The sequence below is a fragment of the Macadamia integrifolia genome, chromosome 8 (genome assembly GCF_013358625.1).
Source record: "Macadamia integrifolia cultivar HAES 741 chromosome 8, SCU_Mint_v3, whole genome shotgun sequence".
Taxonomy (NCBI): Eukaryota; Viridiplantae; Streptophyta; class Magnoliopsida; order Proteales; family Proteaceae; genus Macadamia; species Macadamia integrifolia.
In genome coordinates this window covers 25423141-25437076 of record NC_056564.1, presented here as the reverse complement: position 1 = coordinate 25437076, position 13936 = coordinate 25423141, and the positions used below count along the sequence as shown (strand labels likewise).

General features: G+C 42.3%; 1 non-coding gene across 1 annotated transcript; it reads right to left on the bottom strand.

Moving 5' to 3' along the window:
- Positions 1-431: 431 nt before the first annotated feature.
- On the bottom strand, positions 432-538 carry LOC122087832. The gene has a single exon (XR_006142895.1). It is a non-coding gene; the product is annotated as a small nucleolar RNA R71 (small nucleolar RNA).
- Positions 539-13936: the final 13398 nt, after the last annotated feature.

The window sequence follows — 13936 nt, the reverse complement described above, 5'->3', positions numbered from 1 at the left end:
CAAGTAGTGACCCTATACGTTTGCTCTCTTTAAAACCCTTCAATATGGGAGACCAACAGCAAAACCATTCACCTAAATCTCTGAAAGATAGGTTCTACCCTGCTAGAACAGCCCAACCTTCCTGCATAGTTCTACCACAAGCCCAGGGCAATAATTTTGAACTCAAATCTCAATACATCACTATGTTGCCCCACTTCCATGGGTTGACCTCTGAGGATGCATACCTATTTCTAAGGGAATTTGAAGAGGTATGTGTTCTAATTAAGATCCAACAGCTTTCTGATGATGCTGTTAAGCTTAGGTTTATCACTTTTGCATTGAAAGACCAAGCTAAGAAGTGGTTGTATGGGTTACCCACAAATTCTATAACCTCATGGGAACAGTTCACAGTTGTCTTCCTTAAGAAGTTTTTCCCAACTCACAAGACCAATAAGCTTAGAAGTGATATCCTTCAGTTCAGGCAAAAGCATAGTGAGTCATTTTCCAAACTTATGGAGAGATTCAAGGATCTACTCCAAGAATGCCCTCACCATGGCCTAGACCTATGGCATTTATGTCAAATAATTTATGAGGGTATTGATTACCCAACTAAACAAATGATAGAGTCTATGTGCCCTGAGGGATTCACATCCTTTACAGATGAAGGAAAGGCATGGGAATTCTTACTTGACTTAGCTGACAAAACCCGTGAGTGGGAATCAACCCAAGAGCATGCTACATCGTCCGAGGGCACGTGCTGGTCATACGGGGGTGTGTGCACGAGGCTGTGTGGGCTGGCCTGCATGCGCAGCACATGTGCAGGTAGGGCTGGCTGGGCAGCAGGCATGCGCTAGGCAGCAGCTAGCTCGCAGCATGGGTGCGGGATGGCCTATTGGCCAGCGCACATAGCATGCATGTGGGCTGGCCTGCTGGCTAGCGCACTCACCATGCATGTAGGCTGGCCTGCTGGCTAACGCAAGTACAATCATCAATTTTTCTGAAGAGGATCACGAGAGATCCGACGGTCCGATTTTGACTTGCCATATATCATCAAAATCATATTTCCAAGCACTATCCATCTATACAGTCATCTTAACCATATTCCTTTGTATATAAAAAGTCAAAATTAGACCCTCTTCTCTCCCATGTGGGGTTTCCAGGGTTTTAAGGTAGGGGATGAATTTGGGGTATTTGGGTAGGTGGTGGTCAAATTTTAGGGTATTTGGGTAGGTAGGAATTTTTGTAGGTTTCCAACAGGCTTGTCAGTGTGCATGGCATACGTACGAAAAAATGTGATTTTTCAGGGATGATTGTGGGAGATCCGACGGTCTAATTTTGACATGCCATATATTGTCAGAATCATATTTCTGAGCACTATCCATCTGTATGGTCATCTTGACCAGGTTTCTTCGTATATAGAAAGTCAAAATTAGACCCTCTTCTTTCCCACGTGGGTTTCCAAGGTTTTCAGGTAGTGGAATGTTTTTTGGGTTTTATTAGTCCATCATCTTTGTTGATTGGAAGTCAGAAGTCACATCCAAGATCCACATTTTATCATAGCCGGAGGAGGGTGACAAAATTGGGTGTCTATAGAATGCCCCTCTTTGGCCGTGGTCGGTGCCAACAACCGATGGGCAAAGAAAAGAATGATCACATTTTATCACTCGGAGCATGTACTTCTGTCATCTTGCTCATTTATGATGGAGTTGAAAAATGCAACAGATAATACCTCTCAACTATTTTAGAGTTTAGGATTTACCTGGGCTGCCGATTGTAGGGAAGGAATTCACTGCTCTTTCAATCCTGCAAAAAAAGTGTTAGTACTTTGATCCTTGACTTTTCCTTAGCTGGGCTTTACATGTGCCAGTTCAGGGAATTTGGTCTCCAGGTGTTCTTTCGAACTAGGCTGGGCTATATGGTCTTCCAGGCGGGTTCTTTCATACCGGGCTAGGCTATCTAGTCTTCCAGGCTGGTTCTTTCGAATCGGGCTGGGCTATCTAGTCTTCCAAGCGGGTTCTTTCAAACCAGGCTCGGCTATCTAGTCTTATAGGCGGGTTCTTTCAAACTGGGCTGGGCTATCTGGTCTTCCAGGCAGCTTCTTTTGAATCAAGCTGGGCTATTTGGTCTTCCAGGTGGCTTCTTTCAAATCGGGCTAGGCTATCTTGTGTTGTCAATTATAGGAAAGAAATTTAATGCTCTTTCAACCCTGTAAAAGACATTAATAATTTGATTCTTGATTTTTTTACCTTTGATTCTTTGATTCTTTTTTGGATTTTTAATCTTTTGGACTTTTGAATTGAAATTTTGAATTTTGACTTTTGAAATAGAATCTTGAATTTGGACTTCGAACTTTGAGCCTTGAATAGGAATTTTTTTTTTTTGGGAAAATGAAAATTTTCCTATAAAATGGTCCCCCCTCCTTTGTTCATTCCTCATTCTAACTTTTCTGAGTGAAGAACGATTCGTGAGTGAGTGGGTTCGGGTTTCTAGAACCTTCAGGTTTTTCTTGAAGTTCTTCTTTTTGTTCTTGAAGTCCTTCCTCTTATTCTTGAAGATCTTCATCTTGTTCTTGAGGGAGGAGTCATTTGGAGAATTTGACATTCTTATGGGATTTTGTGCAAATTGGGAAACTTTTTGGGGCTTCTTGTGATTTTGGAAAATATGGTTGAAAGAAGAAAGAGAAAGATTTGTGTAGAAATCCAACTAGAGGGTTGCAGTAGTTCTTCCCAAAGTGAGGGCCTAGCCGATTGGTACTCCGAGCAAACTCTTCGCAACAGTTAGAACCACATCTGCAACTCCATATGGGGTTCTTGGTTAAGTCTTTACATTTCATTCATTATTTTTATCATCTTTTATTCTTGTTTTGTTTTTTTTTGTTTTTTAATTATATTTGATGTTGTTTTTGTCTTTTTTTTTTTATTATTCTTTATTTCCATTAGCATAAGGGGAGGGAACCACCTACCTTGCCCCTGTATGGCCATCCAAACATGGTTCGGTCATGGTACAGGAAACTTCTTCGTAGAGTGAAAGAGATGGTTGATACATCATACCGGTGCCGGTTAGCCCTTGTAGAGACCCAAAAGTTCAATCCGGCACTGGTGGGGCCCCTGATGGAGAGGTGGTAGCCGAGTACTCATTCTTTTCATCTTCTCATTGGCGAGATCTCCATCATGCCTCTATGCTTTTATACGTTGACAGGCATTCCATTTGGAGGTAGACCCATGACCCTACCCAGGACTCCGACTGTCAGGGAGTTTGCAGACTTAGCAGGCCTTATCATTGCGGCTGACCAGACACATATCCATCTAGGAGAGATCAGTGCACGATGGTGGAGAACTAGCCTGTGGGTGAACCCAGTCAACATGGCATAGGTGGCCCATTTTTTCTTACTATTTGCTATGGGTCAGTGCCTTTTTAGTGACCTCCGAGGGGGAGTAGACATTCTCCTGGTGTTCTTCTTTCAGAATCTTGAGGCGGTAGATTCTTGGGACTGGGGTGGGGCCGCTTATGCATATCTCTTGTGGACCCTAGATCTGTTGTCATATGGAGACTGACGTCCCAAGGGAATGGGCTTCATCCTCCAGGTAATTTTCCTTCTTGCACCTATTTCCTTTCATTCATTTTGATTACACTTTCTTACTTTGATCTCTTGAAATAGCCTTGGTGCCTTGAGCACTTGGGGATTATAGCTCCTAGATTGAGGGATCCTCAAGCATTTTTCTTCCCTATAGCCACAAGTTGGGGAGATAATCAGGTGCTCAGGGCTCGGCGCCATCCTTTGGGGACCACTGTTTATTCTCTTTTGAATGATCTCACTGAGGTATGCCACATTTGAAATTGAAATTCCTTTTATTTTGTGTTGTACTTACTTTTCCTTGGATTTGTAGGTCACTTGGAGACCATTCTAGTGCCTTGTATTTCTAGATTCTGAAGGAGTTGCATTGGCTAGACACTTATCCGAGAACTAGGTCCTTTTTCAGGGCATATGTGGCCACATTTGGTATTTGGGAGAGTGAGTAGTTCCCCAGTGGTCAGATTTCGAGTCACGCTTCTCTCTTGGTCTTCCTCCACCCACCATGCACTGCCCAGAGATCATCCCTACAGATGAGATTAAGAGTTTAGTTGACGGAGTATAGGATGACTCATTTTTTGACTGGGATAGGGACTATAGAGCCTTCCTAGAGGAGGAGATAGTATGCACCCCTCTTGGTCCTGATGGTCCAGTGGTATGTTGCCCTTTCTTGAGTATTTCCTTCAAATTCTTTCTTATTTTGGTCTTAACTAATGTTCTTTTAGGGGAGAACACAACGTGTGGACCCTTCCATTGTTCGATCGCATGTCAGTGCTATTGATCCTTCATAAGCGGGACCCTCTACCATTGCAGGTGGGTCTCTCAATGTTGCTAACATCCCCTTCCGCGGCTTCCTCGCTTGGTGCTATCCCAACACGTCCAACCCCAGTCTCCCTCATCTTTTGGAGTGGAAGATAGATGTAGATGCTTCCCTTGGGCTGCCCATTCCTTATGGCTATGTGAGTATTTGATCATTCTTCAATTAACTCTTGACTTCCTTTGGCTGATATGCCCTTTCTCAGGTGTCTCCGGAGGTCTATTCTGAGATCAGGAGGATGCATTATAGCCTACGCAAGGCAATGGTTGCCAAGGTATTTCATACTTTCTCCTTCTTCTTTTGCCCTTCTTCTTTCATTATTCCTCCTCTTGATCCTTTTCTATATTCCTTAGGATGGGAGTTAGTTCCTATGAGCAAGAAATTGCAACCCAAGTTAGTCCTATGAGCAAGAAATTGCACAGCAAGATGCACTGATTCAAGACATAACACAGAGGCTAGAGCAGACTAGACTAGCATCTGCGGGTTCCCTAGTACTCCATAGGGATTGGTACTCCATGGGGATGATTCAAAGTATGGTTCATATGATGACTTTTGACCCATAGGGATTTGTTCTTGTATTTCCTGTAAATACAAACATATGTATATTTTCCTTTTTCTTTTTCCCTCCCCCTTGTTTGTTCATTGTTTTATTTTAGCATCTTATGAATGAAAACATATCAAAGAAAATCTTTTCGTTTTGCTTTTTGTTTTTGTGGTTTGCAATATTTAGGCATAATCAATTCCATAACTCAAGTCATAATTAGAATAATCGGGATAACACGAGAATCCAAATACTTCCTCATTCTATTACCAAGTGAACTACATGAAAAGGGGAACGATTTTCATACCATAGACAAGATAGGTGAGTAACAAGGTGGGGAGACAACTCTTGAGGTGGGTGAAAGTTCACTAACTCCTTTGGGTCCATCACCTCGAGCCCATATTGTCAGCGGATGGACGTAGGCAAATAAAAGGATGTGTGAGTCAATCCCATCAACCTAACAAAATTGTAGCAAGGCGTCTTCATCAGAAAATTTTCTTGTGGCCTCCCTGGGCACCTCCATACGATATCTTGCACAGTCCTTTCCTGCAAGAACTTCTCCTAATCAGTGATAAGGTCGAATTCCAGAACTTCCCTCTTGTCCTGGTAGCAAAGAGCATCTAGTGGGTCTCCTTTTAATGGTTTGGTTAACTTCAGTTTCTCGAGGAGCCAAATCTGAAAAATAGCAGGACTCCCTTGATAATGATCTAGTCTAAATCTGTGGCCATGGCTCATGTCATCAAATCCCCTGAGTGTTTTTACAAGAACCGTAGGGATGATGTCACCTCCCTTCTTCAACTGTTTTACCACCTCAATTGGAACGGGAAGTGCACCACGCCTGGGAGTTCAAAGAACATAGCGAGCTATCATGCAAAGTAAATAAGCATCTTGTGATTTTTGTTGATGGATTCCTCCCATTGGTACATATTGGATGAAGATCTGGGCCACTTTCAAAATGTCAATCTTCCCGAACCTAGTGAATTGCTTCACTTCCTCTTCTTTCCATCTAAAGAAGTCCTGAATTTGCTCTGAATAATCTTTCTTCAAAGATGGTTGGAACAACCTAATTTTGGGTGGGGATAACATACAAACTCGAAATTCTTCAAGAGTTGGGCAGATCTCTACTAATCCAAATCGAAATACATGTAGGTTGGCATCCCAATGCTAAGGCACCTATCGGAGTAATTGGTGATGTAATTTCACACACACGATCTGGCCGAGAAATGACACATTCATGGATTCCAGCAATCCTGGTGCCCTCATGTTTATGTCTAAGGTCCATTTCCTCAACGTCTCATCCAAAGAAGCCATGACTTTTCTTGAAATCGTCACAAACAAAAGAGATATGATGATTTATCAAAGCATTACTCATTGGCTAATGACTCAAACAAGCCTTTACACTATTGCATTAAGCTCTTCTTTTTTTTTTTTGATTGATCAAGGGTGGGGAATGAACTGGCCTTGACAAACTGGTGTCAGGTGGTGATTTTCATTTATTGGATGGAGTCCTAGATAAGAGTTGACAGACCGATGGGTGGATGATAGATACCTAATGGCCTTTTATGCCAAATAACGATTCTTAGGGGATAGAATCCTGGATGAGAAGTGACGGACCAATGGGTGGATGATAGATGCCTAATGACCTTTCATGCAAAATGGTGATTCTTGGGGGACACAAACTATGATGATCTTTTAAGATACTTTGGTTATTAATCGAGAAACCAATTTATTGCCTTTAGATGGTTGAGACCGCACTTGCATATATCAAGTTGCCTACGTATCCCTTGAAAGGAATCAAATCTGACGTAGTTCAGGCTATCACCCTTTCAGACATAGTATTTCTTGAGTTGATCCATGATGACCAGTCTGGGTATTTCTTCGCCGTTATGGTCTATGAGTTTCACAGCTTTGCCTGGTAGAATTTCTTTGACAGTAAAGGGGCCACTCCAATTAGGCTTGAATTTTTCTCTTGGGTCATGGATTAGGGCTCTTTGTTCTTGAAGAACAAGTTTGCCTTCCTCCATGTGGCGGGGCTTCACATTTTTGTTAAAGGCCCTAACCATTCTTAGTTGATACTTTTTCAAATTATCCATGGCTTTCATGTGCCTTTCATTGAGAAAATTGAGTTCATCATGTCTAGCCTTCACCCACTCTCCTTTAGGTAATTTGACAATCAAGAAACACCCATAAGGATGGTACTAGGATTTCCACGAGTAGAACCGCCTCAACCCCATATACCAAAGAAAAAGGGGTGGTCCCTGTCGAGGATCGTACAGAAGTTTGGTATGCCCATAAGGCAAGGGATAACTTATCAGCCCAGTCCTTGTGTGTTTACGCCATTTTCTGCAGGATGAGTTTGATGTTATTGTTGGCTGCTTCTACTGCCCCATTGGTCTGTAGCCTATAAGTGGTACAGCGATGCCTTCTGATACCAAATGTTGTGCAAATTTTATCGGTCTTGCCCCAAAAATGGGATCTCTTATCTGATATCAGTTCTTGAGGTACTCCGTATTGGGAAAAGATATTTTCTTGGATGAATTTGGCTACCTTAGTAGATGTGAGGACCACATAGGACTGAGCCTCTACCCACTTGGTGAAATAATCAATGGCTACCAAAATGAACTCGTGTCCATTGGATGCTTTGGGGTTGACCTTTCCAATGATATCGATGCCCCAAGTGGAGAACGGCTAAGGTGAACTGAGCGAATGCAACTCTATTGGCAGGATATGTATGATGTTAACAAATATCTGACATTTGTGGAATTTCTTGACAAAGTCCACACAATCCACTTCCATGGTGTTCTAGTAATATCCTAGCTTAAGGATCTTTTTAGATAATATCTTAGCATTCATGTGGGGTCCACAAAGACCTTGATGAATTTCCTCCATGATGGTTGTAGCTTGTTCCTCATCTACACACAACAACTGTATTCTGTCATAGGATCTCTTGTATAACAAATCATCTTGAAGAATAAACTGGGTGGTATATCTCCTCAGACACTTCTTTTCTCTGTCAGTTGCTTCAACTGGGTACTTCCTTTCCCTGATGAAATCCACTATGTGAGCAAACCAAGACCGATCATCCATAGTGAGAGAGTTCACTGAATATTGATAGATGGGCCTGCTTCTTCGTTCCACCAAGAATGGTTAGACCCTAACCATAGGGTTGCATTTTACCATGGAAGCCAAGGTTGCAAGGGCATCAACAAACCTACTATTGTCCCTCTGGAAGTATTCAAACGAGATCTTCTCAAAGTGTCCAATCACCTCTTTCAGATGTTCTTGATATGGCTTCAACTTTTCATCTCTTGTAAGCATTTTTCTTGTGTCTGGAAAATGACAATGGATGAAGCACTGTAAACCTTTATCCTTCTCACTCCAATAGTCAAAGCAGTTTCGAGCCCCAAGGCACAAGCTTCATATTCGGTAATATTGTTGGTACAGAAGAAGTTGAGGCGAAATGATAAAGGCAAATAAAGGCCTCCGGGAATGATAAGCAATACTCCCGCACCACATCCCTTCTGATTGGCTGCTCCATCAAAGAATATCTGCCATTCAGTAACTGTGTCTTCTTCCTCTATTGTAGTGATTCCTTCGTCAGGAAAGGCTTCATCCAAGGATCTTCCATCTTTTGTGGGGTGGGTAGCCAAATGATCAGCTATGGCCTGCCCCTTGATAGATTTCTGAGTAACATAGGTGATGTCAAACTCTGATAGTAAAAGCAACCAACGAGCCATTCTTTCGGTTAGGGCTGGTTTCTCGAAGAGGTATTTGATGGGATCCATCCTTGAAATCAAGTGCACCGGTTAGGAAACCACGTAGTGTCACAACCTTTTCATCGCCCAAATCAACGTAGCACAAGTTCATTACAAAGATGTATACCGTGTCTCATATTCTAGGAACTTCTTGCTAAGGTAGTATATGGCATGCTTTGCCCCTTCTTTCGTCTCATTCTATGCCAGAAAAGATCCCATAGAATATTCTCCCATGGATAAGTACAATAGAAGTGGTTCACCTTCCACCAACGGTGTCAATACTGGTGGGTTCATAAGATATCCTTTGATTTTGTCAAAAGCTTATTAGCATTGGTCATTCCATTCAGTGGGCTGATCCTTCTTCAGCAGCTTGAAAATTGGTTCACAGATTGTAGTCAACTAAGCTATGAATCTACTAATATACTGGATGTGACCCAAAAATCCTCATATTTGCTTCTCAGTCAGAGGCATGGGCATTTCCTGAATTGCCTTGTTCTTGATAGGGTCGACTTCAATGCCTCTTTCACTCACCAAGAAACCTAACAACTTTCTTGTTGTTGCCCCAAATACACACTTCTGAGGGTTCAACTTCAGTTGATACTTCTTAGTTCTTTCAAAGAAACGCCTTAGCACGGGAATATGCCCCTTCCGATCTTTTAACTTTACTATCATGTCATCCACATAGACTTCCACATCTTTGTTCACCTTGTCATGCAACATGGCCATAGCTCTCTGATAAGTTACCCCAGCATTCTTCAGTCCAAAAGGCAACACCTTGTAACAATAGGTTCCCCATGGAGTGGTGAAGGCTATCTTTTCACGATCTTCTGGGTGCATGCTTATTTGGTTGTATCCCAAAAATCCATTTATAAATGAAAAGAAAGTATGCCCTGCCATATTATCCACCAATACATCAATGTGAGGTAATGGGAAGTCATCTTTAGGGCTCACTTTGTTAAGATCTCAGAAGTCTATGCACATTCGTACCTTGCCATCTTTCTTCGGTACTGGCCAACTATTGGGGGTACTTCACCACTTGTAGAAACCCTACATTCCATGGCTTCACAACCTCTTCTCTGATCTTTTCACTCCATTTTGGACGCATTCTTTGGAGCATCTGTTTTACTGGTTTTGCCCCAGGGTAAGTCGACAATCGAAGTTGTACAATATTTGGGTCGATACCAGGCATATCCTCATAAGACCAAGTAAAGACCTCGGCAAATTCCTTCAGAAGACTAATCATATGTTCTACTTCTTCGTCATCAAGCGTAGTGCCAAATTTTACTTCTCGAAGGCATTGGTCATTTCCTAGATTAATAATCCGAGTATCCTCATGGATGGGTTGGGCTTTCTTTGGTTTGCATTGTTTTATTGATTCTTGATATTTATTAAGATCATCATCAGAAAAAGGAGGCAAGTCGTACTTGGAATCAAAAATTTCATTCATGAAAGAAGGAGTAACAGACTCAACATACGAGCACTTTGGATTCTCCTCTATAGGGGAGGTTGACAAGAAATCATAAACAATAGACTCGACTACAAACTTGATAACTGGCTTGATGCTTTCGCCAGGGGTATTCGGGCTGGTTGACTCAATAGCATAAGCAAAATTGAAGTTTTCTGTAATGCTTGTCCAGTTCAGGAGTGGTTCAGTGGCTTAATGGATGAAGAGGTGTGGCAAAGGACCTTCTTCTCCTTCTGAAAAATTTGTTGCTATTTCTTCAGTGGTGCAATGATTCTTTTGGATAGGTGTTTATTTCTCCACGAATACCAACTAGTCAATCTCATGCTCTCAGAAGTTGAACTTTCTGAGGGGTGAAGATTGGTGGAGACTGCTCAATCCTTTTTCTATGAAGTCCATCTTTTTGAACCTATTGAGGGATGCCATCCTGGTACCTCAGTCACATCTTTGACCACCTTCATGAGCCTTCCCATTGCAATTGGTTTAAGCATAGTACATACAAACCATAATCCTCTGTACTTTTCTTTGCTTTGCATATGCACTTCTTCTTCTGAAAGGATGAGGCTTAAGTTCATGTAGCTCTTGGGCTCTTGGCTCTTGTAGGAGGGAGCAAATGTAGCCTTTCAAATCAATGGGAAGCAATAGACTCTAGGTAAGTCTTATCTTCTTTTCCCATTCTCTTTTCAGGAGGACTCGAGGGCTAGGTGCCTCCTTTGATTGGATCAATGTTGGAGAGTCACCAGAGGAAGACCCAATCTCAATCAGTGCAATTTTTGCTATCCCAGTGATGCAACTGTCTTGATCACTTTCATTGACTAGCATTTTCTGTTGTTCCACTTTATGAGTCACCCAGTCGAACTTGTCTTGGAAAAATACTTCAAATCCTGGTTGCATCTTTGCAGTGGTTTCATTAAACCATGGTTCCACATTCCCATAAAAAGGAAAATCCTCTCCTTCTTTAAAAAAATACCCATTGAGAGTAGGGTAGTAAGAGATGAAGATCTTCCTAGTCATCCTCAACACTTCTGCCGTTTGACGGTTGGAGGAGTGTACCTGAGACCATTCTTTCCTTTGTTCACCACCCAACTAGGCTTCTTTGGAACTCCTTGATGAAATTTTCCTAACCCCATGCCAAGAAAAAAAAATATATTCTTCATCATTTGACTCACTGGCGGACTCCAGATGGCTTCATAGTTAGCTGGGGTTTCCTCCTTCAGAACTTTTTTGGCAATGGTTGCACAAGTTGTGTCTAATTCAAAACCACTTAGTTGGACTTCCTGGTCTTATTCTTCCCCATTTTCAATATTGGCTACTGTGATCAACTTTTTTTCATGAATGAACTTCATTTTTTTATGGTGACTAGAGGACACTGCCTTTGTAGGATGCAACCAAGGCCTTCCCAAGAGCATATTAAAAGCTGCCGGTATATCAATGACTTGGAAATCAATATTAAAACTTCACCAGGCCTATCTTTACGGTAAGGGTAAGATGCCAAGGATCTTCCTCTTGGTATTGTCATATGCCCGTATGGTTTGGGTAGTCGGCCTCATTTCTTCCAAGTTGATGCCAATATTCTTTGTCGATCTCAATGGTAGCACATTCAAAGCGGACCCGTCGTCAACAATAAATTGGGGAACCACTTTGTCAAGACATTCTACCGTGATGTGGAGAGCTCGATTGTGTTGGACACCTTTGGGAAGTTACGAATCTGAGAACATCAAAGATTGCACTACTATGTTGCCCCCACTATATGTGCAAGATGTGCCGAATTTATCTCGATCGACACCTGTACATTGGTGAGAGACTTCAAGACTACTACACGGTGTGTGGGGGATGCCATCAACAATCCCCAAATTGAGATATTCACTTGGGACTTCTTGAGTTGAGCCAAGACTGGGTTCTCTGGCTCTTTCTTCATGCTGCTAGTTTCGGCCTCATTAGTCCTTGACTGTTCTACTGCTAGAGCCTTGCCCTTGTAGTCTTTTCCACTTCTAGTTTCCATCATATTGACAGGTTTCTTCACAATAATCTCTGTGGGATAACAATCTTCATCATCACTATTTGTTATGGTGATTATCCCTACCATGGGGTCATCCTCTTCTTCTGATTCTCCCTCCCTACTTGGGGTGGGAAGTCGAGGTCCTCCACAAATATCCACAGCCCTAGCTCGTAATATTTGAGCTATCCCTCTCTTGACTTCAGCCATTTCTGTTTGCAAGGTCTCCATGGACCAAACCCAGGACTGTTCGGGTGATTCAGAGTCATGTGGATCCATACTAACTGGGCTATAATCACTGGGTAGTAGACAATCTCGGAGAGGTGACGGAGTGACACTGGATTTAGGCGAGTCAATCGATTACCCTGACGCGTCCAAATGGACTGTAGAGAATACTTGAGGTGTGGAATTGTGCCTGGACCAAAAGTGGTTTATTTTAGGATTCTTAAATTCCCAACCCCTTGTTCACACATTCACTACATTAACAACTAATGATCAGTCCAAAGTTAGTCCTCTTAATGATAGGGGTGAATAGGGTTTGATGCCCCTAGTCCACTCGATGTCATAAGTGGGAGATTCATACAAATGGCTTGTCGAGAATATTCCCATAAGACATTCCATGTAACAAAGTCATGCTTTCCTTGCTCTTTTTCCCACTAGGTGTCCTTCCTCCTGATTTTCCTCGGGACTTCTTGGGACTTTACGTGACTCTGATAGGATTGCCCCTAAGTCACGTATTTGGACATTTTTTTAAGGAGGAGGGACACCTTCTATCCGAAACCCACTTAGGAAAGAAATTATTTATGACTGGAATATAATGTAAGAACATTCCTTTTCAAGATCGCAAACAAGTTCTACAGTTAGCTTGTGGCGCTCCTAGCTTCTTCATCTATTTTCTACATGATGTTGAGTATGCAGCGGATGCAATAGGATCGACAAGGCTTCCTTGACAGGATCTATATACACAAGGTACATGATCCTTTTGATATACTCATAGGTACGAGATCAAGGGGTGACTTCTTTACCCATTACTTGTGACTACACACAAGGTTAAGCAACTGGCCATGGGGTGGTGGAATTGTGAGTGATTGTGTACAAAAGTGTAATACGAGAATATCATTATTCGATCTCAGAATGTCATAAAGTGCACGGAGCTCCCCGAGGGTGTTGGCACAATTATGAACATCCTCGTCGTTTAACAATACCTCACACCCTTGTATAGGAAGTGAGCATCATTTTCTCTCAGAGTACTCTCCATGACATGCGCTGACCTCCCCGAGGGTGTGGGCATTACAGGGAGTCCCTCACCAAATGATTTTACTTCGAGCACAATACATGATCCGGTTAGTGAATATAATTACAAATATGGGGTTAGCCAAACATGTTTTTAAATAAATGTGGTGGAAAATGGTCTTGCATTTAAAGGTAGCATCTAGTATCAGAAGCTTGACATTTATCCCCAGTGGAGTCGCCACTGTGAGGGTAGCGGTCGAAAATGGACTTATGCGTGTCGATTCCGTCCTCTCTCCTCTCTTCTATATCTTTCATGTGAGGGAGGGGAGTGCGTCGTGTTGCTTACCCTGTGGGCTCCGCACCGCCATATCACCGCTCAGAGATATATGGGGGTCTATTTCGCAAGAGTGTAAAATTCATCATTTGAGAAGGGGCTTTGATGATGGTCCAATATAGGGATTGAGATCATATAAATAGGGGTTTGTAGTCGCCACCTAGGGTTATGGGCCTAGGATCCTAGGGTGGGCCCAATTCCTGAGAAAAGGGCCCAAAATTTAGTCTGGTCCAGAGATTTAGGGTAAG